The 23,747-nt window shown below is 56.4% G+C and overlaps 1 protein-coding gene and 1 pseudogene across 2 annotated transcripts in view; one reads left to right on the forward strand and one right to left on the reverse strand.

Moving 5' to 3' along the window:
- The window catches only part of LOC307115372 (multiple coagulation factor deficiency protein 2-like), a 29,072-nt pseudogene extending 17,720 nt beyond the window's left edge, over positions 1 to 11,352 (reverse strand). The window contains exon 1 of the transcript in view: positions 11,327 to 11,352. The product of the transcript in view is annotated as a multiple coagulation factor deficiency protein 2-like (transcript). The remainder of the gene's footprint in view (positions 1 to 11,326) is intronic.
- The window catches only part of NTN1 (netrin 1), a 178,941-nt gene that overhangs the window by 91,041 nt on the left and 64,153 nt on the right, over positions 1 to 23,747 (forward strand). The window lies entirely within an intron of this gene.

The raw sequence follows: 23,747 nt of genomic DNA on the forward strand, positions 1-23,747 counted from the left end.
GGCTATAAGATGGGGGTAACCCTGAGCACTAAGGGAGGTGGAGGGAGACCCTGTCCTCCCCTCTCCTAGGTGCTGGGGAGGCGATCAGAGTCCCAGAGCCTGTCCTCCAGGAGTTTCAGTCTTGCTTGGCGATCTTTCTCCAAGGCTGCGGCTGGTTGGTCAGCCGCCCAGCAGGAGACCGCTCCCACTGGCTCCCCTCAAACTCAAGCAGACCTATTCCCCCTCTGGGTTTCCTCTTCGGTCCCTGACATCCCTTGGACCCTAAATACCTCAGGGCATTCCCCTTCTTCACATGCTGGCGTACGACCCCACCCCGGGGCTGCCAAGGACACCTCCAGTGGGGCTCCTCCTCTTTCCCCCCTTGCCCCACCCTGATTCCCGCCCTCAGCCCACACCTGAATGGCCCACAGGCTCCATACTGTCCTCCCAAGTTTGCAAGGCCTTGTGGCACCATGACTGCCCTTACCTACCGTGAGCATCGTACCCCACTACCGTAGTGTCTTGGGCGCTGTGTTCTGTCGTTAATATCGAGGCTGGGCTTGCTGATATCCATCGGGGAGTTTTCTGTGCCCTCCCTCGGCCTGGGGCTGGGTCGCGTCCCTCCTCTGTCCCTGCCCTAACTTCCTGTCCATGTTGCAGTTAGGGTCTCCTGGCTACTCCTCCAGGCTGGCAGGCACGCTCTCTCCTCAGGGCCTTTGCGCTGGCTGTTCCTTCTCCTGAAATGTCCTTCCCTTGTATGTCTGCGTGGCTCACACCTGCACTTCTTTGGGTCTTTACTCACAGGCCACCTACTCCACGAGGCCTCCATGATCCCCCTTTTTAAAACCACACTTCTCTCTGACACCCGGGACCCCTCTCCTCTCTCCTGCTTATTGTTCTTCCTGACACTGTCACCCTCTCACAGGTCAGACGGCTTCTTTTGTGCCTTGTTGATCATCTGTCTTCAGTGTCTGGCCACAGGGACTTTGGCCTGTTTGTTTGCTGCCGAGTCCTCTGTGCCTGGCACAGTGCCTGGTGTGTAGCTTTCAGTAGATATTTACTGAATGAATGAATGAATGAATAAAGTGGGCATGTACCCCATTTTTAAATGGTCCATTCTGGCCTCTCCTCCACTGGACCCTGGCCTCCTGGCAGGCAGGGCCGTGTGCTGTTGGTCTTTGGCCACAGTATTTCCTGGGTTCCTTTTTGATGAACGGATGCTGTCTCGGTCTCTGTCTAAATTCTGTCTCTCAATAGAAATCTGAGCATGCCCTTGGGCCTTTGAAAGGCTAGCTTTCTGGGTGGTTTCTCTACAGCACCCACTTATCCCTTTATCACCTACCCATGTACCCGCTTTTTCCCTCTCTCTCAGCCCCTTGTGCTCGCATTCTGGGCTCATTATTCCCTCACTTTGTCCATTAACATGCTATGTGCTTTCAGGAACGTTACCCAGTCCTACTCCACGCCTTTCTCCTGCTGTCCCGCCGGCCAGGCGTGCCCTCGCCCTTGGCCTCCTGGAAAACTCCTAGGCATCCCTCACTTGCGTTGAACCCTTCTTCCCTGTGCACACCCCGCATGACCCCACCTCTAGCAGGGCTAACCCCCAGATCATGCCTACCTTCTGCACTAGTGTATGAACGTTTCAAGCCAGCCACCACATCCTGTGCCCTTTGTGCCCCTGGCCTAGTGCAGTTAGCTTTGGCATGGAGCTGACCTGCACGTTTATCAGATGAATCAGCAGGTCTAATACAAAGCTCCCTTTGACGGAGGTCTGAATGAGTGTGGCCCAGCCTGACTCCTGGAGCCTTTTAAATGCCATTGGTCAAGGGCTCTGGCCAAGCCCCTGCACCGACTGCACGTGCTCACAGCCTGATAGGACTTCTTCCTCCCCTGCAACTGCTGAGCACATGCTCACTACAGAGCCATGCCGACTCCTCCCAGGCCCTGGGCAACTGCTTAGTTCCCTTCCTGTCCGCTCCGGGTCCTCTGAGAGGGCCTTCTCCAGTGGGGAGTCTGAAGGCCACGGCTAATTGCCTCCTCTCGAGGCCTCTGGGGAGGCAGGTGCAGGGCGCTGGCAGGCAGCTCCAGGTGTTTCTCCTCGCCCGACTTGTCCTCCTGAGGGGAAGTCTGGCTGCTGTCCCCCGACCCCCCCCCCCCCCACCCCCCGCTCAGCTGTGGCCCGAGGCCAGGTGCCCGCCTGAGGACGCGCTGTAGAAGGAACTGGGCCGCCCAGCCGGGGCAGGGCCCTCCTCCTCCCAGTGCCCCGGGGTTTGGCTGTGTGTGACCCTGCGCCTTCGGTCTGCGCAGCAGGTTTTGTCTGGACCTGTAGTGACCACGGGGTGTGAGCTGGGGTCCTTGCATCATTGTCGTTGGAGCTGGAAAGCACGTGGCTGCCGTGGCCTGGCGTCTGTGCAGGGCCTTCCTGGTGGCTGTGTGCAAGTGCCACTAACAGACATGGGGTCTCCCTGACATCTGGGCCCCTTTGTCCCGGGGCTGATAACACTCTCCTCGTGCCCGCCGATGACTGGTTTCTTGCCAGTTCCTCCTTAGTGATAACTGGGTGAATCACGCTCCCCCCAAGTTCTTAGCACTTCTGGGGGTGCAGCCACCTCTTCCTCAGCCCAGTCTCTGTGGATCTTACTGGAATGACAAAGGCTGGCTTATCAGGGAGTCTTACTCCTTGTGTGTTACTATCACGGGGAACTTGAAAAGCTGCCCAGCCAGGACCTCACTTGGACTCATTAATCAGATCGATCGGTTTCCCTTCTGGGGGTAGGAAACCCTGTTTTTCTTCTTAAAGCTTTCCAGGTGGGTTTACTGAGCCGCAGGCGTGGAGAACCCGGAGGGTGGACGATGGCGCTGCCGTTAAAACCAGGTCGTCCCTCTGCGCAGCCGGTGCTCTCAGGGCCCTTTGGCGCGCGGATGCCCATGCTCACTGTCCTGCCGGGCCGGGCCGCGCCGGGTGCGGAGTGAGTGTGCAGCCAGCCCCCGCATCACGGCAGCGCAGGGGTGCGCCTGCGGCCTGGGCTCTTTTTCGTGGTGGCTGCTTGCTAGGCATTTGCAGACCTGAAATGAACCTCGCCAGGCCACTCAATTTTGGGTCCTGGGAGAGGTGAGCAGACTTGTCCCAGGACTTGGTGGTCTAGTTTGGGAGGCCTGTCCCTGGGCCCAGACCCAGAGGGTCTGAATGAACACCCCATCCACATGCCTCCAGCCCCTCCAACCCCATTACTCTCAACCAAACCCTCTGAACGCTCTCCCCGGAAACTGGCTTCCTCATCCGCTCCAGGGACCCAGTGAGACACCGTGTCCCCAACTCCTGACTCTCCCAGGCCCGCCCTCCGCTCCCCGTCCCGACTCCTCCACTCCATCTTTGTCCACCTTGGCCAGGGCTTTGCATCTCCCCCTGATCGGGTCTTTCCTCGTGGAAAGTGTGTGAGATCAGCTGCCATCTGGGTCTGAAAGTGCCCCGCCCCCAGCACACCTGTGCCTACCTCGGGGCCTGTGTCCAGCTGCAGCCCCTGACGCAGCCTTCCCCGCCGGCCCCACTGTGCTGATGCCACCCTCACGCAAGGCTGCTTCTTGCCCTGAGCCTTGCACACCCTGCTCACTGTCCTTGGAAGACTCGAGTTCTTCTCCTGCTCCGGCCGGGTTGGCTCATTAGCCGCTCTCAGGGGTCAACGAGGTGGTCCTTTGTGACCATCAGCCTCTTGCCTGACCCTGGAGCAGAGGATGGGTTGACTCCCATGTTCCCCGGAGCCCGCCGAGTCCTCCCGAATCGTAAGGAGCCCTGGCGTGTGGCTTCGGGTGGTGTTCGCGGAGCCCGTTCTTTCTGCAGAGACTGGACTCGGACTTCTGGCGCCGTCGTGTCATCTGCAGACTGAGGTTCTGGAGTGGCTGCCGCGGAGCCCTTGCCCGTAGGTCACCCCCCGGCTTCCAGCGTTCACGGGGCATAGCACTGGCTTTGCTTTTGGGAGACGAGCGTTCCAGGCCTGGGCCCACCCGTGCCAGACGGAGTGTAACTGAGTATTGGCTGAGCCCGGACCACACTCAGAGGGTACTTCCCGCCGAAACTCGCGCCGTGTCATAGCCCCGTGCAAACACATGTGCACTCGCACGTGGCCCCTGTCCTCCGCGCTTCCTGCTGCAAATGCTGAGCCCATTTCTCACATTTTCCTGGTGCACCAAACCAGGCTGCTTTCTGGCATCTTTCTAGAGTCAGTCCTCACTGAGGAGAAGCTGGCCCAGGCCACGGAAGGGGCCGCTCTCCCTGGAAGGAGTAGGCGGGAGGTTTTCCCTCACCAGGCCAGCGGCCAGGTCAGGGAGAGAGCACTCGCCTCCGTTCCTCAGTCCACCCAACCAAACCGACATTTATTTTACTCTGAACTAGCTACAAGGATAATAACACAGCTCCGAGGACAGTGTGGTGACTGCCTATGTGTCCCCCTCCAGCTTTATCAGATTGCACCATTATGCCCTTCTTTTTGCTTCATCTTTTCTTTCCGTTTCTGCCTGCCTTCCTTCCTTCCTTCCTTTTTCTCTTTCTTTTTCTTTCTTTCTTTCTTTCTTTCTTTCTTTCTTTCTTTCTTTCTTTCTTTCTTTCTTTCTTTCTTTCTTTCCCTCTTCCTCCTCCTCCTCCTTCTCCTTCTCCTTCTCCTTCTCCTTCTCCTTCTCCTTCTCCTTCTCCTTCTCCTTCTCCTTCTCCTTCTCCTTCTCCTTCTCCTCCTCCTCCTCCTCCTTCTTCTCCTTCTCCTCCTCCTCCTCTTCCTCCTTCTCCTCCTCCTCCTCCTTCTCCTGAAATTTGACCTTTAAGAAGCCTCACCCTCATCCCCACCTCGGTCTTGCACAGTGGGAAGTGCAGTGTGGAGAGAGGGAAAGGACCTGGGAACCATGGTCAAACCTTCCCTCTAGTCGCGCCACATGCTCCTTATGGAATTTAGAATTTAGGGTTTTTCCGCAATGGGACCCCCTGTTCCTCCAGCTTTTCTTTCCCTGCTCTTCCCTGCCCTGCTTCTTACTCGTGGGAAGAAAGTGGGTGGAGTGAGGGCAGAGGGAGGCCCCATCTGTTTAGTATCTAAAAAGGAATGTACATAGATGGTAAGAAAAAAATAAAGTTACTCCTCATTCAGGCAGACTCTCTGCTTCAGAGCTCAGGAGAGAAGGGCTGATGGTCCAAACTCCCATGTTTTTCTCTATTTTCCTCTGCCGGGAACGCCTTTCTCCCTCCCCCAGACACCGTCTTCTCTCTAATTTTGAGGCCCTGGCTCAGGTGACACCTCCTCTGTGAAGGTTTCTGTCAGCCCCATCAGAAGTGGCCTCTGCCTTTTCTAAACCTCCTTGCCCATGATCAGTGCCTGGGATTGAGTTCCGTCCATGCTTTGTCCCTCCCCCCCCGCCACGAGACTGTAAATTCCCAGAGGCCACTGACTGAGTCTCCTGTTTGTGTTCGTATCCCCCACTCCCTCTCCCAGGTCAGTGGGCATGAAGATTTGGTGAGTGAATGAATGAATGAATGAATGAATACACGGAGTGTCCTATTGCTGGGGCAGCCATGTCTCTACTAGTAAGAGTTGGCCGGCATTTGGGGGGGTCCCAGGCTGGACCTGGAGCTGCCTCTATGTCTGGTTTGGGGAAGGAGGTAGTATTTCAGGATGCCCAGGCCAGTGGCTCTGTCCCTGCTGTGGGGCGGGCCCCACCGACGTCCCCTAGTCTTCCTGGAGAACAGTGAGCCCCAGGACAGACTCCAGGCCCCTCCCCAGCCAGCCTCCCTCGCTCCCACAGTGAGGCCAGCCGCCTCTAGAAGCCACAGGCCTGCCGTTTGCAGGAATCCCGGTGTGTTTTTTCCCGTTGAGTGACTTTAAATCGTCTTTAAAATGATTGCTCAACTTGAAAACCCCTGCCGGCGGTGTCTGCGGTGGTTTGGATCGTGCTCCGCATTTCATTCCTTTCCCCAAATTGTTCATTATTTCATTTGCATAAATTTCAGTGGTGAGATACTGCCCCAGGCCCAGGAAGCTCAAATAGACCTCGTAATGGGGCAGCAGAGATGAGGGGCAGACTCCGTCTGGCCGAGGGTGTGTGCCTGTGATTTTCTCAGCTCTGTCCTCCGCAAGGCGGCTGGCAGGGGCGGCTGCCAAGGCAGGCAAGATGGCACTGCTTCCAGGAGGCCCAAGACCCTGCCCGCCTGGCCCTGGCCTTGACCTGGACCCCTCTCTCTGCATGTTGTCACCAAAGGTCCTTGTCCAGGCAGGAGACAGAGCCAGACAGCCCCTCGCTCCCACCTGGGCTCTGGCATCCCGTCCCCATCAGTCAATCCATCCACACCGACTTATTGAGCGCCACCCGGGGTACTGACAGCCAGGCGCTGGGTGCTGCCGCGGGCAGACGAAGAAGCGAAAGACACAGGGAGATAAGACTCTCCCTCAGGGACCAGTGTGGACAAGACAAGGCAGCTGTGTTAGGTGCCACGCCAGGGGTATGGGCCGTCAGAGCTGGGGGGAGGTGTGGGGGTGAGGATGGGATGTGAGGGTGAGAACTTGGCCTGAGGGCTGAAGACGGGGACTTAGGGCAGTGAAAGCTGGCCAGGAACTTCTGGGGCTGAGCTTCCCAACAGCGGTGCCCCAGGCCGCCTCCTGTACCGTCCAGGGCTGCGGCCCCTCGGTGTACCCGAGTGTGCTGTTTGTGGATGCAGCGTGTGGTAGAGGAGAGGGATGGCTGTTCTGGGTCAAGTTGGTGGATGCCATGGAGGAGGGGGTTTAGTCAGAGGGGTCACTGAGGGAGGGAGTAGGTGGGCAGCTGGCGGTGGTGGGGAGTTGTGGGGGTGACACCAGGGATTGGGGGGATGTGGAGCCTCAAATGCCAAGCTGTGGAATCTAGATGTGTCCTTTAGGCTCAGTGGAGCCAGGGCAGGTTTCTGGTCAAAAAGGGGCCGGATAAAAGAGATACTTGAGGCCTGCCCATCGGGCAGTGGTGTGGGTACAGGAGGAAGGAGTTGGGGGCAGGAGCCCAGACCTGACGCCACGTGGGCAGGAAGTGGGCATGACGAGGGCACAGGGAGCCCCAGCCGGCAGCCATGACCTCTCAGACCTGGCTCCTGCCACCCGCCCTTCCCAGCTCCCTTGAGGTAGCTTGAAGAAAGCCTGGTTTTCACCAAGCACTGGCTTCAAGGTTGAAGGTGAGGTTGTAGCAAGGACAGACTTGGCCTTCACCTTGGTCCAGGCAGAGAGCTTGCTGGGACCTAACAGGTTTCAGTTCCGAGAGTGATTTCCTCACTCTCTCCAGGAACTCCGTCAATCCGTGTCTCTCAGTGTTTGCGAGAACTCCTGTGAGCCCAGCATGCTGCTGAGCCCAGTAATACAGCCGCAGAGGAGTAAAGCGTGGCCCTTGTCCGCCAGGACCAGCCAGACCACACTCAGTGGCATTTAAATGAAACACCTTGGCCCATGACACACAGTAGAAATACATTTACCATTATAAATCATGACCTAGTAATCTATCTATCCATCCAAAATAAAACTGTAATGAACCCTTACGACGTGTGGTTCGTTTTCTGTTTGCCTTTATTTATTTATCTTTTTTTATGCTGCCTCACAGTCCACTAAATCAAGCATGTCAAACTCGTGGCCAGTGGGCCATATGCCCACACGAGGCCGTGAGTTTGACATGCTTGCACTAAATGACCTCATGACCTGCCAAAGGGTTGTTACCTTCCCTTTGCTAAGTGCTGACCACACTGGAGCGCCGAAGCCAACACGCTCACGCCGGGTGGCAGGCAGTCTGGGCGAGCGGCGTGCTGCTTAGAGGAGCGTGTGGCTGTGCGTGCTCTGGTTCACGGGAAAGGGGTCATCGCCGTGGACCTTGGTAAAGAGCAGGTGCTCTGCGGTGATGGTGGCATCGCTTCCCGCTGACTCCGCGCTCCCACCTCCGGCTTGTGGTGCAGTGGCCTGTTCTGACCTTCTCACTGGGCAGAAGGGGAAAGACGGTCTCCAGAGAATTCATAACCACGAGCCAGCTCCCAGATGGGTGTAAATCCAGGTTCATGACCCCTGAGCAGGTCAAGGATGATTGTGACTTGGACCCGGGAGAGAAGTAGGGGGATATGGGAGAGATTTGGGATTGAAGAGTCAACAGGACTTGCTGATAGATTCCGTAACAGGATTGAGGGGTGGGAGGTGACACAGGTGACTCCTACACTTCCGGCTTGCACCGTCGGCAGATGAGAGCCGGCTGTCCTGGAAGACAACTGGATTTGGGAGGGACTAGCATGGCTTTGATCTTGAACCACGCTAAGTTTGAAGTGCCTGTCAGAGGTCCGAGCCGGGGCAGGCAGTTGCATACATGTGTCAGAAGCTCCACGCAGATTTCCGGGCTGGAGACATCAATCTGGGAGTCCCTTTTCCCCGGGAAGATAATTGAATTGGGTTAGATTGTGGAGGGAGATAGCCCAGTGAGAGGGGAGAAGGCCCACGTCATCTTAGAACTCCAGCTTTGATGAAGGTCAAGCATGGCAGGGGGATGGGGCCACCGGAGGAAAACCAGGCTCGGGTGCTGCTGTGAACATCAGAGAAGCGAGGGCCGCGGAGGAGATGTGGGGAACGCTCAGGACTGAGCCGTCTAATGGGCAGATGGCGGCATCGATTGGATGTGCAACATTGTGGCGGTGGGTGACCTTAGTATGGCCATTCTGGTGGAATAATCACAGAGGAGGCAGAGGAGGTAACTGAAGAGTGAGCCGAAGGGAGGCCATGAGAGCTGAGTGGGGAAGACCAGGACAGAGGGGGGGATGGGGAAGGTGTGGGCTGGAGGGAGGGCTTTTCAAGAGGAGCCACTGGGGCACAACTGCCAGTAGGAGGAGAGGACGAAGGGGGACAGAAGGGAGAGGCTGAGCACCGGCGTGAGAAGGATGGCTTATTTTTCCTGAAGGAGCCGAGGGGATAAGGACAAGAGCAGTGTGGAGGCTGGCTCTACGCGGGGAGGAAGGAGGGTGCCCCCCGACGGAGGTGGCTTCAGGGTTGGGAGCAGCAGGTTGTAGGAGCTCTTGTTTAACGACGTCCATTTTCTCTGAGAAGTGGAAGGTGAGGCTACAAACTGCAGCTGAGGAAATGAGGAGGGCAAGGTAGGGCTGGAGGTTTAAAGAGGGTGGGGAGCATTCGACATAAGGAATTGTTCCAAGGAGTGGGAGAGAGGGTTGACAAGTCTTAAGGACCCATTCATTCATTCACTCGCAAATATTACTGTGTCCCTATTATGTACCAGCCACTGTGGTCTAAGCCCTGGGGGTATATCGTGAACAAAACAGACAAAAAACATCCCTGCCCTCAAGGAGCTTAGATTAGGGAAGCATGGTAAATAAATGGGTATGTGAAGTATGTGCTATCCTATATCCTATGTAATAAAAGGCTAATATGCAAATCGACCGAATGGCAGAATGACTGGTCGCTGTGATGCACACTGACCACCAGGGGGCAGACACTCAATGCAGGAGCTGCCCCCTGGTGGTCAGTGTGCTCCCACAGGGGGAGCACCGCTCAGCCAGAAGCCAGGCTCACGGCTGGTAGCGCAGCAGTGGTGGCGGGAACCTTTCCCGCCTTAGCAGCAGCACTAAGAATGTCCAACTGCTGGCTTAGGGGATCGGGCCTAACTGTCAGTCGGACATCCCCTGAGGGCTCCTGGACTGCGAGAGGGTGCAGGTCGGGCTGAGGGACCCCCACCCCCAGTGCACGAATTCCGTGCACCAGGCCTCTAGTATAATAGAATCAGTATGTAAAGTATGTGTATGCTGTGGACAGATATGCTATGGTGGAAGCTACAGCGGGGAGGGGCGTGGGGGCATGGGAGGCTGCAGTGAGGAGCACAGAGCAGGCCAGTGTGACCGGGAGACCCTTTGTGGTCATGGATTCACGGAAGTCCATCTTCCCTGTGGTGTGACTTCTCCAGAAGGGCTGGCTGTTTGGATGGGGGTAGAGAGGAGAGGAGGTCATGGTGATAAAGGGGCCACACACCCAGGGACCCTGGGCCTGGACCCACCTGATTGACTCGTGCACCCAGCTCCAGGCGTACCTTCTGCGTTGTGTTTTGCCAGCCGTAGCTCATCTGATAAAGGGGTGCTTGTAGTCACCGTTTCTTCAGCGACCAGGGAAGGTCAGGGGACCTGGCCCTGGTCGCACAGGGAGGAGATTTGTACAGGCTCCGGGTCCCCCTCTTGGCACCTCCTGCCTCAGTGGTGTTTGCTGATGAAACAGACCAGCAAATGGATGAAACCAAGTCCCCACTGGGCCTAATGAATCCTGCTGTTACAGCTTGTTTGCATTTGTTAAGTTAATTCGTTTTCCAGACAGAACCACAGACCAGTGTCCCTGCCTCCTTCCCAGTGTGCCCCACCCCTGGGGCCCTCACATCCGCCCTAGGCCCTGTCAGTCTCCTAGCTCTGGGCCCAGGGGCTAGAGGGGCTAGCTGGCCAGGCGAGAGGCTGACCGTGCGGACCGTGGTGTCTGGCTGGGCTCCTTGCTCCCTGGCTGGGGCCAGTGCATGAAATCTGAACTGTGGAGGGAAGTTTACTGCACAATAAAGGGAGAATGGCCCTCTTTGGGGACAATTAAAGCCATATTACTGTGGAATTACAGAGGACGCCCGGGGAATTAGCCAAATCCAAAGCAGCCAGAAGTACCAGGGCCAAGAAATGTGGGGTGTTCACATGTGGGTCCCCCCACCCCACTTGTACAAGGAACCTGTCTGGTTCCCAAACCCCCTAATTTTAGGGCAAGAAAAGACATTTCCAAAGACGTTACCTGAGGGGAACTATTGTCATAAAAGAGGCCCCACCCAGCTTGTCCCTTAAATAGTTCTATTCTTATTCCAAAGCCAACCCAGGCCCCAGCGGAGGTCCAGCGGGGAGGGGTTAACTAACCCACCCCATGCGGCGGGGGGGGGGGGGGGGGGGGGGGGGAGGAAGGGGGAGGGGGGGAGGGAGGGATGAGCCAGGATTCTGAGCTGGAGCCTAGCAGGGTTCCATACCAGTCACCCCCTGTGAGCAGTGTGAGCCAGGCTGCCCCTCATCTGTGAAATGGGCGTGGCTGCGCCTTCCTCGCCCACTGTTTGTGAGAATGTTGGGTGGATAAAGTATGTCAATGTCGGCCCCTGGTGCCTCCACTTTCTTATTTTATGGCCTCCTGTGGTGAGAATAATTTAAAGTTGTACCGTGTGTGTGTGTGTGGGGGGGGGTTTAGAAGAGCAAATGTGTTTGTACTCATTTTCCATCTGGGCCTCCCGTGGAGAGGAAGAGGGGTAGGGTTTTGTGTCTCTGGTTGGATGGCTTCCGTGTCTTTCCTCCCTCCCCTCCAGGACTTACCTTGAGAGCAGTGGCGAATGCTTCATGATGGGGAAACGGAGGAAGATAAGTAGGGTGCAAGGTGGGACGCTAGGGATCCCTGCATGGCGGCGGGGGGGGGGGGGGCGCAGTTGTGAAGAGTAAATGTAATCGTGGGTGTCTGGTACCTGCTTCAGTGCAGAGAGATGACTTCAGGTGGCTCACCCGTCACTGCTGTGGGGTGGCTAACATGGGTTGAGGTGGGCAGGTAACACGCTATTCCGCCGTCAGCACTGCCCTCACCTCCTGCCCTGCCCTCTGCTCCCCACTGCTTGCCCACCTCATCCTTCAGACCGTGGCTGGGCACTGTTCGCTGTCGTCCCCGACCTGGGACCCCCAGAGGTGCTGCATTGGCGCATTTCTGCAAAAGATAGGTCTGCCCTCAAGCCTCTGAGACCTTGGAAGACTGGCTAGACCGTCGCTGCAGGCTCCTTGCTGTGAGGAAGCGGTGACTGTGACCCCCAGGCGTGCTCTCTAGCTAGAGCTGATAACTTAAGGACACCCCTCCAGAAGGAGCATTTGGTTCATTTTCTGCAAATAAGCCCCCCATATTTGCCCACAGGTCAGGTCTTCTGCTCTCTCCTTCCTGCATACACAGTCCCTACCCCAAGGACTGAGGGTCACTGTGGACTGGCAGTCTTCTCAGGCCCCTTCCACAAACTCATCTATAAGGCTACTATCCAGGCTGGCCCTGGCCGAGTAGCTCGGTTGGTTCGATCCCCAGCCAGGGCACATACAAAAGTCAACCAATGAATGCATGAATAAGTGGAACAACTAGTTGATGTTTCTTTTTCTCTCTCTAAATCAATAACTTAAAAATAATGTTAACAAGGCCAGCCTTAGACTCAAACCTGGGAGATTCTCTGAGCCCAGAGATGGAGCAGTGTCCTCTCTAAGGCTCTCTGAGAAGGAAGGGACTCTGTCAGTCTAGTTGGACCTCCTCCCCTGAGCTGGAATCTCCAGCCGGTGTCCCTCTTCTGGAATGCCTCCAGGAACGGCAAGACCTCTCTCTCTCTCTCTCTCTCTCTCTCTCTGCCCATTCTGTTCCCCATCAGCTGGAATCTGCCTTTCCTTGTCACTTTGTCAGGACTGTGGCAGGCCACCTACTAGTACATTCTTCAGTGATATGATGATGTTTCATTAAAGTCTTTCATTGTAATCTCACAAACACTTTACTGATATCTAAATAAATGTTACCTACTGGTTTGATTAAAATAACTGCATTCAGAATTGGGGTTCAGAGTTCGCTCAGTTTCACCATAAAGCATGTCCTGATGAAAATGGCCTGTTTGGAGTAAAGATTTGGGGTGTGGCTCAGTGGTTGAGCGTGGACCAGTCAGGGCATATGCCCCAGTTGCGGGTTTGATCCCCAGTGTGGGGCATGTGGAGGCAGCCGATCAATGATTCTCTCTCATCATTGATGTTTCTATTTATCTCTCCCTCTCCCTCTCTGAAATCAATAAAAATATTTTAAAAAAGATTTTAGGCCATACTGGTCATAATTGCCTTCCTCCTGTTTCTCCCTAAACAGCAGCGTCAGTCCACATGGGGAGCTTTGCAGAGGTATTGAGGCATTCTAAGGAAATCGGGGCCCTTCACGGGCCTGGTGGGGACGTGCCTGTCTGCTCTGCCCTGATGGTGGAGTGTGTAGCCCTGGGAACACCTTTCGGGTCATCAGATGAGCAGGCTCTTTCCCTTCTCTCACATTTCCCCGTGGTCTCAGACAGGGTTTCTGTTCTCATTTAGCAGTTGGAGAAAGGAACGTGATTAAGGAAGGTCAGAGTGACCCTGACTAAACAGGAACTGAAGCATCAGACAAGCCTTGGGGCTCAGACAAGCCCACTGGCCTCTTCCTGGCTGGGCCTGTGGAATCGAGGGCCCTCTTAACCTCCCCTGGGACTTCCAGGTGCTGAGAAGATTAGAGTTTCCTTTGATTAAAAATAGTCATGTAAAATCGCACGTCTTAGGCAAAGCACACCTTTAATAGGGGTTTACCAGGTGTTGGCGATAGGATCGCCAGGCAACTCTTGGGCATCCTTTTACTAAAAGGTATTTGCTGAAATTCCAGTTCAACCGGGCATCCTGTATTTTTATTTTCTGAATCTGGCACGCCTCGTTGGCAAGTGAATTAGGAAAATGAGAAGGTGTGTTGGTGTTGACCTGGAGTGGCCCAGGGGACCCCCATTTCAGCTGTCTCCATTCATAAGCATGAACCCCGAACTATTGAGCTCACCTGGCTCTGTGTGTGGTGTTGTAGTTCTGGAGCAGTTCAGGCTGCAGGGTAGGTTGGACTCTGAACTTAAAAGTCCAAGTCCAAGTTAACTGAAGAGCTGAATTAAATAACTGGTCAAGCAGAGAGGGACGCTGCCTGAGACGGTGGTGCCGGGAGTGAGTGGCGTCCTGGGAATTGCATGCTTTCCCGCCGGTGTCAGGGGCGCGGAACCCACTGCGCGTCATTCACCCCCCTCGCCTCTCCCACTCCCGCTGGAGTCGGCCTTGCCCCTCCTGGCTGGCGTGAGCCAGACTCGGTGATGGGACCCATTACAGATGGGAAATGACTCCTGGGAGCCTGGGGCCAGGCCTGGCCGGCGAGGCTGGCAAATCAGTGCTCATCTGTCGGTTTAATAAGTGTGGGGAGTGTGCACACCTCTGGGGAAAGGGCTGGGAGGAAGCCCGAGCTGCCAGACAGGCAGTGGGCAGGGGGACAGCCACAGGCAAAGAGGATTTCATGGCAACCCGGGCCCAGGGGGGTGGGGAGCTTTACTCTCACCTCTTCTACTTGGAAAATTCTGGGCCTTCAGAAAGGAATTTCAGTGGCCATGGGGATTTATCCGGCGTCTTCCGCTGCCACCATGCCACCCTCACCTCCATGCTGGAGGTCTGGAAAGGGCCTGAATGAGGGGCGCTCCCTAACTGCTTCCAGGTTCTTGGCAAGGTCGCTTTGCCTGTTGGGGGCCCCGTTTTCTCATCTCTTCCACAACAACAGGGTGCACTGGGAAACCTTGGCAACTGCCTGCTCCTGCCCCTGGGCGTCACCCCCTCCCCCTTCCCTGTGTGGCGGATAGATCTTGGGTGTGGATTGGGAGTGGCAGGGGTGTTTCTGTAGGGTCTGTCTCTAGACCTCTTATTTTGAAACCAGTGCCCGTGAGGACAAGAGAATTCACATCCGGTAGCCAGTAGACAGCCACCAGAAGTTCCAGAATGGGGCAGTGACAGGTGGGAGGAGTGTTCGAAGAGGGACTACGGTGAGGGTCATTGAGTTGGGAATGACACACAGTGGGCCAGGGCTGAAGTCCCCCAGGGGGGTTCCAGGGCCGGGCCCCCCCTCGCCTGGCCGCCTGGAGCGGGCCCAGCCACGGGAGGGTCTGAGGAAGGACGCAGACAAAGCGTGGAGGGCTGCTGGGACGAGCAGAGCCTCCTCGGCATTTCCTCCGCGGAGGGGCCTGGCCTGCAAAGAGGAGGGTGTTTGTGAGGCGGGAGCCGGCTGCTTCCTTAGCAGTGAAAGGCCTGGGAGACGTTAGGAGGGGATTGTTTCAAAGCCTTAGGGGGAGGCGCGGCAGCCAAAAAAGGGCAGGAGAAAGAAAAGGCTAAGATGTTTACAGAGGAAAAAGTCAGTGGAAAATATGATGGCGAGACCAAGCCGATGCAGGGGATGGCCCCGCGCAGTTGACTGGGGAGGGGCCGGTGGCCCCACACGGCGGGAGAGAAAGCACCAGGCTGTGGCTGCGGTGCCCTTAATCCTTCCGGTGGCCGCGATCCCAGCCCCACACATGCATCCCAGCCCCACCAATACCCTCTGTTCGAAGATCAGCCTGCGTTGATGGTTTGTATTCAGTTGCAGACTGCATTACCAGGTCTCCCAGCTCAGATGGGGTTCCCGTACCTCTCCTCCGCTTGTACCCCCCTGCCCCGTCCCTTCTCGAGAAGCCCCAGAGGGTCTGGCTGGGTTTGGGCTCCCAGCAGCTCTTTTGTCTGACATCCTGACAAAGGGGCCAGGCCGTTCCCAGGGCCCACAGGTGTGAAGAGCTTGTTACCCTCGTGTTTGTTCAGCCCTATTAGTGGCCTGAAGGGCTGTTGACAGAGGGCCCCTTTGTGTGCGGCCTCGGCTAAAGCTCCCTAAGCCCTCGACAAACACAGGCCACTTATCTCCCAGGACTCCATCAGACACCGCCTGCAGCCTAAAGCCGCCTTGGCAGGGAGCTCCAGCCTCCTTGGCTGACCCCGGACTGGGTTTCTAAAGCGTTTCCCAGTGTTTTGTTGCTCGTCATGCTTCCTACCACCTTGATCCACCTCTTGTCGATTCTGTTTCTGATATCAGAGATAAAGCACCGGCCCGGCCCGGGTCAGAGATTTGGTGTTCCAGGTGGAGTTTTAAAAACAATGGGTGGCTTTGCAGGTCTGTCTCCCACGGGGAGGTGCTGTCAGAGGGGTCGGTGGGCTCCCCCTTGAAGACTTGGCTTCAGGAGCACCTGGGTCCACCAGGAAAGTTCCCTCTTGCTAACTGCCCTCCTGGGAATCCTCTCACAAGGCCTCCCCAGCACCCCCACCACCACCACCACCACATGCCTAAACAGGGGACTACTTCTTTCTCCCCCAGAATGGTTTCCTCTGCCCAGTACCCTAGAGATTATCCTTGCCACAACCTCTCCTTCTGGAAGACCCAGGTGGTCACCAGTCCTCTCAGCTACTCCCCTTCTGAGGCTGCTCCTCTGCTGAAGCCCTCCCCCCCCCCCCCCATCACCCTCACCTTGAGTGATTGGAAGCTGGCATGATTCCCCTTCAGGGTGAGGGTATCACATGCCCCATCTCTGATCCACCTGGGCTGGTGGTGGCCTTACTGCTCCGCCCTAGTCCCACCCCTGTGGCGTGTTCACACCTGGAGCGCTCCCCTCCTGGACTCTAGGGCACCCTCCTTGCTGACGGGAACCTGCCCTTACCTCCCAGGCGTTTTGGTGCCCTGCAGCTGTAGACTTCTAGGCCAGAAAAGAACTCAGAGCTCATCAGACCTAGTGTCTTCATTTTTTAAAAATTGACTTTAGAGAGAGAGGAAGGGGTAGGAGAGAGAAACATCAGTAGGTTGCCTTCCGTACATGCCCTAATGGGGGATTGAACCCGCAGCATGGGTGTGTGCCTGACTGGGAGTTTTGGTGTCCTGCAGCCTTTTGGTGTACAGCAGGGGTCCTCAAACTTTTTAAACAGGGGGCCAGTTCACTGTCCCTCAGACCGTTGGAGGGCCGGACTATAGTTAAAAAAAAAAACTATGAACAAATTCCTATGCACACTGCACATATCTTATTTTGAAGTAAAAAAACAAAACGGCAAAAACACCCGCATGTGGCCCGCGGGCCGTGGTTTGAGGACGCCTGGTGTACAGGATGCTGCTCCAACAAACTGAGCCACCTGGCCAGGGCCCAGTGTCTTCATTTTTCAGATGAGAACGTGGAGGCTCAGGGAGGCCACGTGGGCTTTCCAGGGTCACACACCTGGGTGAGGTGCAGGGCCAGGACTGGCGCCCAGGTACCAGGTCTCCCAAATCAGGTCCAGCGCTCTCTCCTTTCATCCTTGTGTGCCCTTTGATTTTTATTTAATAACTAGAGGCCCAGTGCATGAATTTGTGCAGGGATCAGGCCCCAGCTTGTGCCCCCAGCCTCGCAGCCCCGCAGCCCCGCCTGGCCCCCCGCCGTGGCCTGGTGCTTCCCCCTCACCTGCTCCACCATCCCATCTGTGGGGTGATTGATCGGGGCTGGGCCCCCCTGCCTGGCTCCCTCAGCACCTGGGAGCTGGGCGGGGGCCCTGGCCCCTGCTGCCGCCACTGGTCGAAGTCTACTCGGCAATCAGTGGGGCGATTGGCTCCCGCTTGCACCCGCCTTGGCCTGGTGCCGCCCGCTCACCTGCTCCACCATCCTGCCGTGGTCCCACTCTCGTTGTGGCCCATCAGGGCCGGCAGCACCTCCATTGCTGCCAGCTGCCAGCGCCACGTCACTGACACCCGCATGTTCCACGCCGCCCCCTAGTGGTCAGCGTACGTCATAGTGAGCGGTCGAACTCCCAGTCGAACAATTTGCATATTAGGCTTTTATTATATAGGATAACTACACCACCTGTGGACTCCGACATCCTTGTCTTTAAACAGCTCTCTTCTCCTCTGCATTATCAGTGGTTTTTACTAGTATTCCCAGTGCTTCTCACAGTGTGGCCCCGGGACCGGCAGCTCAGCCTCACCTGGGAATTGTTAGCGGTGCAGATTCTCAAGCCCCATCTACAGATCCGAGACTCCTGGGGTGTGGCTCAGCTGCCTGTGTTCTGATAGGCATCCTGTGATTCTGGGCACCTGAGTTTGAGAACCATCACATGCTGGGTCTTGGGAGGGAGTTAATGGCTACTTGAACTGACCCCACAGTAGCTGTGCTTCTCTGCTCAGAGGCTGACGCGTCAGAGGGGCCCCGTTTATGTTCGTTGAATAAGAAACAACCGAGCGCAGAAGCAGGTCCTGGGGGGATGTCACTGGTGGCCCCCTCTCACGCCTTGAGGTGCCACATCTTTCCTTATGTGTCCTCCGGGACCCCCAAGTGTGCCAGCGAACATCCTCACCTCTCCCGGGCTCTGTCTCACTCAGCATGGACTGTTGAGTCTCTTTTTACAGAAGAACGAGTTTCCAGTTCTCCTGGCCATTTCTCAGTGATGCTTTTTAACAGTGTATTTAAAACTAAAATTGATATGCACACCCATCAAATGATTGCAAACCCCAGGGCCTTGCCTGGTGCCTGGAACATCGAAGGTGCTCAGTAGATACTTATAGAATAGCTAAATCCATGAGCTACCGGATTTGCCAAGTGCGCTTTGATTGTTTTGCAAATGTATCCATGTGTATGATTACTTCTCATAGGCCCAGCTCACCTGTAGACACGAAAGGGCTCAGGCCCTGAAGTGCTTGGGCCAGTCCTGCCTCAGCCCCTTTCCCAAAAGGAGTCCTTTGAGAGCCCAGCTGTGTCCCCAGGGGCTGGCAGGAGCCAAGGGTGTGGGAGGCGGTGGCTGCTCGGCTGTCATTTCAGGAGAAGCTGAAAACGGGCTTAGAGTAGCCATCACTGGGAGCAGAATGCTTAAAATTTATGAACCAGGGTCAAACAGTTTCTAAATAAATAGTATACCAAGTCGAGTAACTAAGTAGTAAATACAAACCACCCCAAACTCTTAAAAATAGCTCTCATATTTTTATTATTCCGAAGCAGTCATTTACGGAGGCATTTCTTTTCAAAACAAGACCTCTGCCCACGGCTCCACCCCAGACTCCCGCCATGAACGCGCCCGTAACCTTCCTGGGCTCTCCCCAGGCTTCCTTCCCCGTTAGTTCCAGTTCTGCGGACCAGCAGCAGCCACGTCACCTGGGTGCTTGTTGGACGTGAAGGCTCCCAGGCCCCACCCAGGTCTCCTGGGTCAGAATCTGCTCCTGGATGCCAGGGTGACCCTGTGCCTGCCGCATGGGGCAGGGCTGGGTGACCCTATGCCCGCTACATGGAGCAGTGCTGGGTGACCCATGCCCGCTGCATGAGGCAGTGCTGAGTGACCCTGTGCCCGCTGCATGAGGCAGTGCTGAGTGACCCTGTGCCCGCTGCATGGGGCAGGGCTGAGTGACCCTGTGCCCGCTGCATGGGGCAGGGCTGGGTGACCCTGTGCCCGCTGCATGGGGCAGTGCTGGGTGACCCTGTGCCCGCTGCAGTAGGGGCAGGGCTGGGTGACCCTGTGCCCGCTGCAGTAGGGGCAGGGCTGGGTGACCCTGTGCCTGCTGCAGTAGGGGCAGGGCTGGGTGACCCTATGCCCGCTGCAGTAGGGACAGGGCTGGGTGACCCTGTGCCCGCTGCAGTAGGGGCAGTGCTGGGTGACCTATGCCCGCTGCAGTAGGGGCAGTGCTGGGTGACCCTACGCCCGCTGCAGTAGGGGCAGTGCTGGGTGAACCTATGCCCACTCAATGGGGCAGGGCTGGGTAACCTATGCCCGCTGCAGTAGGGGCAGTGCTGGGTGACCCTGTGCCCGCTGCAGTAGGGGCAGTGCTGGGTGACCCTATGCCCGCTGCAGTAGGGGCAGGGCTGGCCAGACTCTTCCGTCTGGGCTCCGATTCTCTCCTCAGGCCCCGTCCTCTCCACCTCTTCCCAGAGCAAAGAAGCAGGGCCTCTCCCACCGTCAGTGCCGCAGGCAGCACCCAGCCAGCTGGGAATGCGGAGCTGATAGGCGGAGAGAAGCATGGCCGCCTGTCTGAGCAGACTGCCCGAGGGCGCTCTCCGTCTGCTGGCCTGTGGCCTCTGACTCGCACCAGCCTGGTAAAGGCTTGGAGTTGAGAACTTCTTACCTCCCTGGGCAGCACTCAGAGCTGCAAGGTTTGCACTCAGAGAACCATCTTAGCAGTGAGGGCGGCAAACATTCACATTCCCCGGGGTGGACGGCACAATCTCCCTAACCCAGGGCCCCTCACACTTGGCGCTGTTGACATTTGGGGACGGATAAGTCTGTCCCCTCGATGCCGGTACAGTAGCACCTCCTTCCCCAGTTGTGAAGACTGAAAGCGTCTCTAGATGTTGCCAAATGTTTGCTGGGGGCACAGTCACCCCAGTTGAGAAGCACCACTCTAATCCTCACCCCCTGCAGGGTGTGAACATGGTGTGGCCTGTAGGTCTCATGGTCCTGCCCAGCAGCCACAGATAAAATTGGCAAACGAAATGGTGAGAGAAGCAGCCCCCACCCCACCCTGCACGTGCCCACATGCCCAGCCTGCCCCTGCGGCCTAGCCACGTGGAAGTGGGAGGCGTGAGAGCTGTGCCAAGGGTGCGCAGGGCGCCCGGGGCCGGGGCCGACCTCCTGCATATGGAGCCCCCAGCCTGCAGGTGGTTCTATGGCCAGTTGTTCTGGGCAGTGCCGACAGGTCAGTCCGAGCTCCCTGTGATGCTGCAGAAACCACACGGGGAACCTTCTCAAAAGAACAGCCCTGGGAAGGAGGGAGGAACGCTGGCTGAGGTGGTTCTGTGTGCTGGAGGGCAGAGGAGGGGCCCTGGGCCCCGCACAGAGCCTCCGAGGAGGCCCATCGCCAATGGCCTTCCGGCTCCACTGGAAGCCTGAGCCACGTGAAGTTTCGGGGAGCCAGGCCCAGATATCCTGGGAGACAGGGTGGGGATATCGCCGGATCCTTTCTGGGCCTGGGCTGGCCCGGATGGAACGGGGTTAGCTCATCGGGGCATTCCGGGAGAGGGCCAACACACGTTTGGCAAACTCATCAAACAGCAGATGCGGATTCAGCCACTGTTGTGTGCAAGGCCCCACTCAAGGTCGTGAGAGGAGTCTAGGGCAGCGGTCGCCAGCCGGTGGTCTGCGGGTCACTGGTGGTCCGGGAGGTCCGGAAGGTTGGTGACCGCTGGTCTAGGGCATCCCAGATATGGGTCCTTCTCCTTAAAGCACTGCAGTCTACTCGAACAGGCAGTTAAAGTAGCAATGCAAGGTAAAAGGAATGCCGCATATCACAAGACCATGCCTTGTCAGGGTGTAGTCTGGGCAAACCACACAATCTTTCCTTCAACCTCTCTATCCCTACTACCCACCCACCATTTACCCACCCATCCACCCATCTGTTCATTCACCCACCCATTTACCCGCCCACCTGCCAATTCACCCACTGATCCATCCATCCATACTCATCCCGCCACTCACCCATTCATCATCCATCCATCTATCCACCACCCATCCATCTATCCACCCACCTACCATCCACTCACCCATCCATTCACACACTCATCCATCGTCCGTCCATCCATCCATCCATCCATCCATCCATCCATCCATCCATCCATCCATATTCTGTCTGACTTACTTTTGCTCTCTCTCATTTGTGCAACAAAAACATTGAGGTCTGCTCTGGGCTGGAGGGTACAAGGCAAACACTGTTCCTCCACGGCTGCTGAGCATGCCCGCCTGTCCCTCCACCTCCCTCCGAAGGGGAGCTCCGGACGGGGGGGAGCACTGTCCATCCCATCTCCCTCACGGCTGGTGGCACGGGGCCTGGCAGGCGGCTGGAGTGCCTCACTGGGTGTTGGATTGAACTGGCCTGGGGTGGTGAGGGGTTGCACAGTCCGGGTTGGTGGGAGAGGTTTGGAAAAGCTTAAGGAGCGGTGGTGACTGGCGTATGTTAAACGAGGACATAGGAGAGCTTTTCACGGGAGAAGAAAATAGAACCTCGTCTCTTGGGCCACCTTTCCTGTTTGGTTTCTGGTTAGGGGGTGTGCGTGGGGGGGGGGGAACCTCGTCCTCCTCCCTCCTGCCCCATGTTATGCCCCTGGGTCTGCAGCGCAGCCACCCACGATGTGTCCTTGGTGATCCCCACATGACAGGTGAGGGGGCATAGAGCTCGGGGTGGCTGGGCGACCCCTGCACAGGACGCAGCGCCTCACGGGGCAGCCTGTGCAGGTTCCTCAGAAGTTGTGCTGCCCCAGCCCCCGCCCTTCTCCCCGGGGCTGACCTCTCTGTGCTCACAAAGCTGCCCTTTCCTTCCCGCCTTGAAATCTGATAATGAAACGAATACCCAATATTTTTGCCTCGCAGAGAGGCAGGAGGTAAACAGGAAGGCGCAAGGGATTAAGGTGTCTCTGAGAAAGGGGCTGGGGACAGGTTGGGAGTGGGGTGACATCTCTGTGTGGAGCAGGGGGGCGGGGGGCGATCCAGATGTGAGCTGCTTTGCCTGATGCATTTTTCCATTTGTGCAGAGAAAATAAAACAAAGAGAAAAGAAAACAAGCTGTAAAATACTTTGCAGAAGGTTGAGCGTGGGCAATTGCCACTTGATGTCCCCTGAGAGCGCCAAGACGAGGGGTGGGGGTGGGGCGGGGTGGGGTTGGGGGAGCCCTGCCTTTTGATGTTCAGCCTCTGAGCTTTCTTTTGTGTGACCAGTTGTTTGAAGAACCTTTTGTTGGTGTAAGGTGCCTATGGAAGGGAGAAACCAGCCCAAGGTTTTTCCTCAGGGTGGGAGTGGGAGTCGGGGTGGGGGCGCAGGCTGAGCTCCCAGCAGGGGCTCAGAGGCTGGGGTGGTCCTGTGGGGGGTGTGGGGGGCAGCTGGAGCCATCCTGACAGAGGAGGACACAGGATTAGCATCTGCCTCCAAGAAGGACCGAGAGGCCTTTCCCAGGATGAGAGGCCCAGGGAGTGAGGCCTGGGTGATCTTTCCAGACCCCTGTCCCTGGGCAGGTGTGCCAGGCCCTGTGCCTTCTGTCTGGTAGGAAAGCCTCCCTCCCAGGCTGTAGTCTAGGCCCAGCTGTCCTTCCTTCCAGGGGCGCGGTCCTCTCCACGGGGCAGTGGACCAGGAGCCCGAAGACCTGGGTTCCAGTCCCGGGTCCCCCGTTTACTGGCTTGGTGGTCCCGGGCTGGTAGGTCACTTAACCACGCTGAGAAGCCCCCGGTCATCCTGGACTGGTTGAGAGAGTCCACAGGGACAATGAACTTGTGTATGCACCATGACCCCCGGTGCTGGGGCTGTGGCTTCTCTCTTTGTACTTAGTTGAGCTCAGCCCCGAGGGCTGGGGTGCTGAGGGAGCTTCCCTGGCCTCCTATGTCCCGCTGCTTCCAGGCGTCAGGCGTGAGCTGCCTTCTGTCTCCCCATTGAGCCTCCTCTAAAGCACTTGGCCATCCCGCCATGTAAATCAAGTGGCGAATGGGTGTGTGATGGGGAGGGTGACTCCGGGCAGAACATAGCTTATGATGACATCACAGAAAAAATGAAAGGAGCAGATATTTTGTGAAAACCAAAAAAGTAATACCTGAATAAGAAACTGTTAAAAATATTGGCGGCTTATATAGTAGAAAGGACAAATGGTTTTTCATCCATCATATTTAAGGGCGCTAGACATGGTGGGAAAAACAACGCCTTGTTTGAAAACTAGGCAAATGGCATGAACAGGCAATGCACAAAACATGAAGGATAAATAGGAAAACAAACATGGAGAAACGTTCAGCATCACTGGCAATCAGAGACATGCAAATTAAAACCGTGTGTGTGTGTGTGTGTGTGTGTGTGTGTGTGTGTGTGTGTGTGTTTCCACCCGAATTGGCAAAGATTTTTTTAAAAAATGAATGCTGATACCAAATGCATATTATTATTCTTTTCAAGGGTGTATCCAATAGGAGCTCTCATATCCTGCTGATGGAAGTGGAAGCCTTTTTGGAGGGGAATTTGGCCGTTTGGATCCCAAGTTAAAACATGTAGACCCCCAAATCTAACTACCAAGTCTGTCTTGAGAAACTTACTAGACAGCCGTCATCAGATAAGAGTAACGTTTTGGGAGTGCAAAGGTGGTTATCGGTGTGTTGTTTATAATAGTGAAAAAACTGGAAGCAACCCAACCACCCAACCCGCCCAGGGAGGCCCTGAGCTT

Source organism: Cnephaeus nilssonii (assembly GCF_951640355.1).
Source record: "Cnephaeus nilssonii genome assembly, chromosome: 19".
NCBI classification, from domain to species: Eukaryota; Metazoa; Chordata; class Mammalia; order Chiroptera; family Vespertilionidae; genus Cnephaeus; species Cnephaeus nilssonii.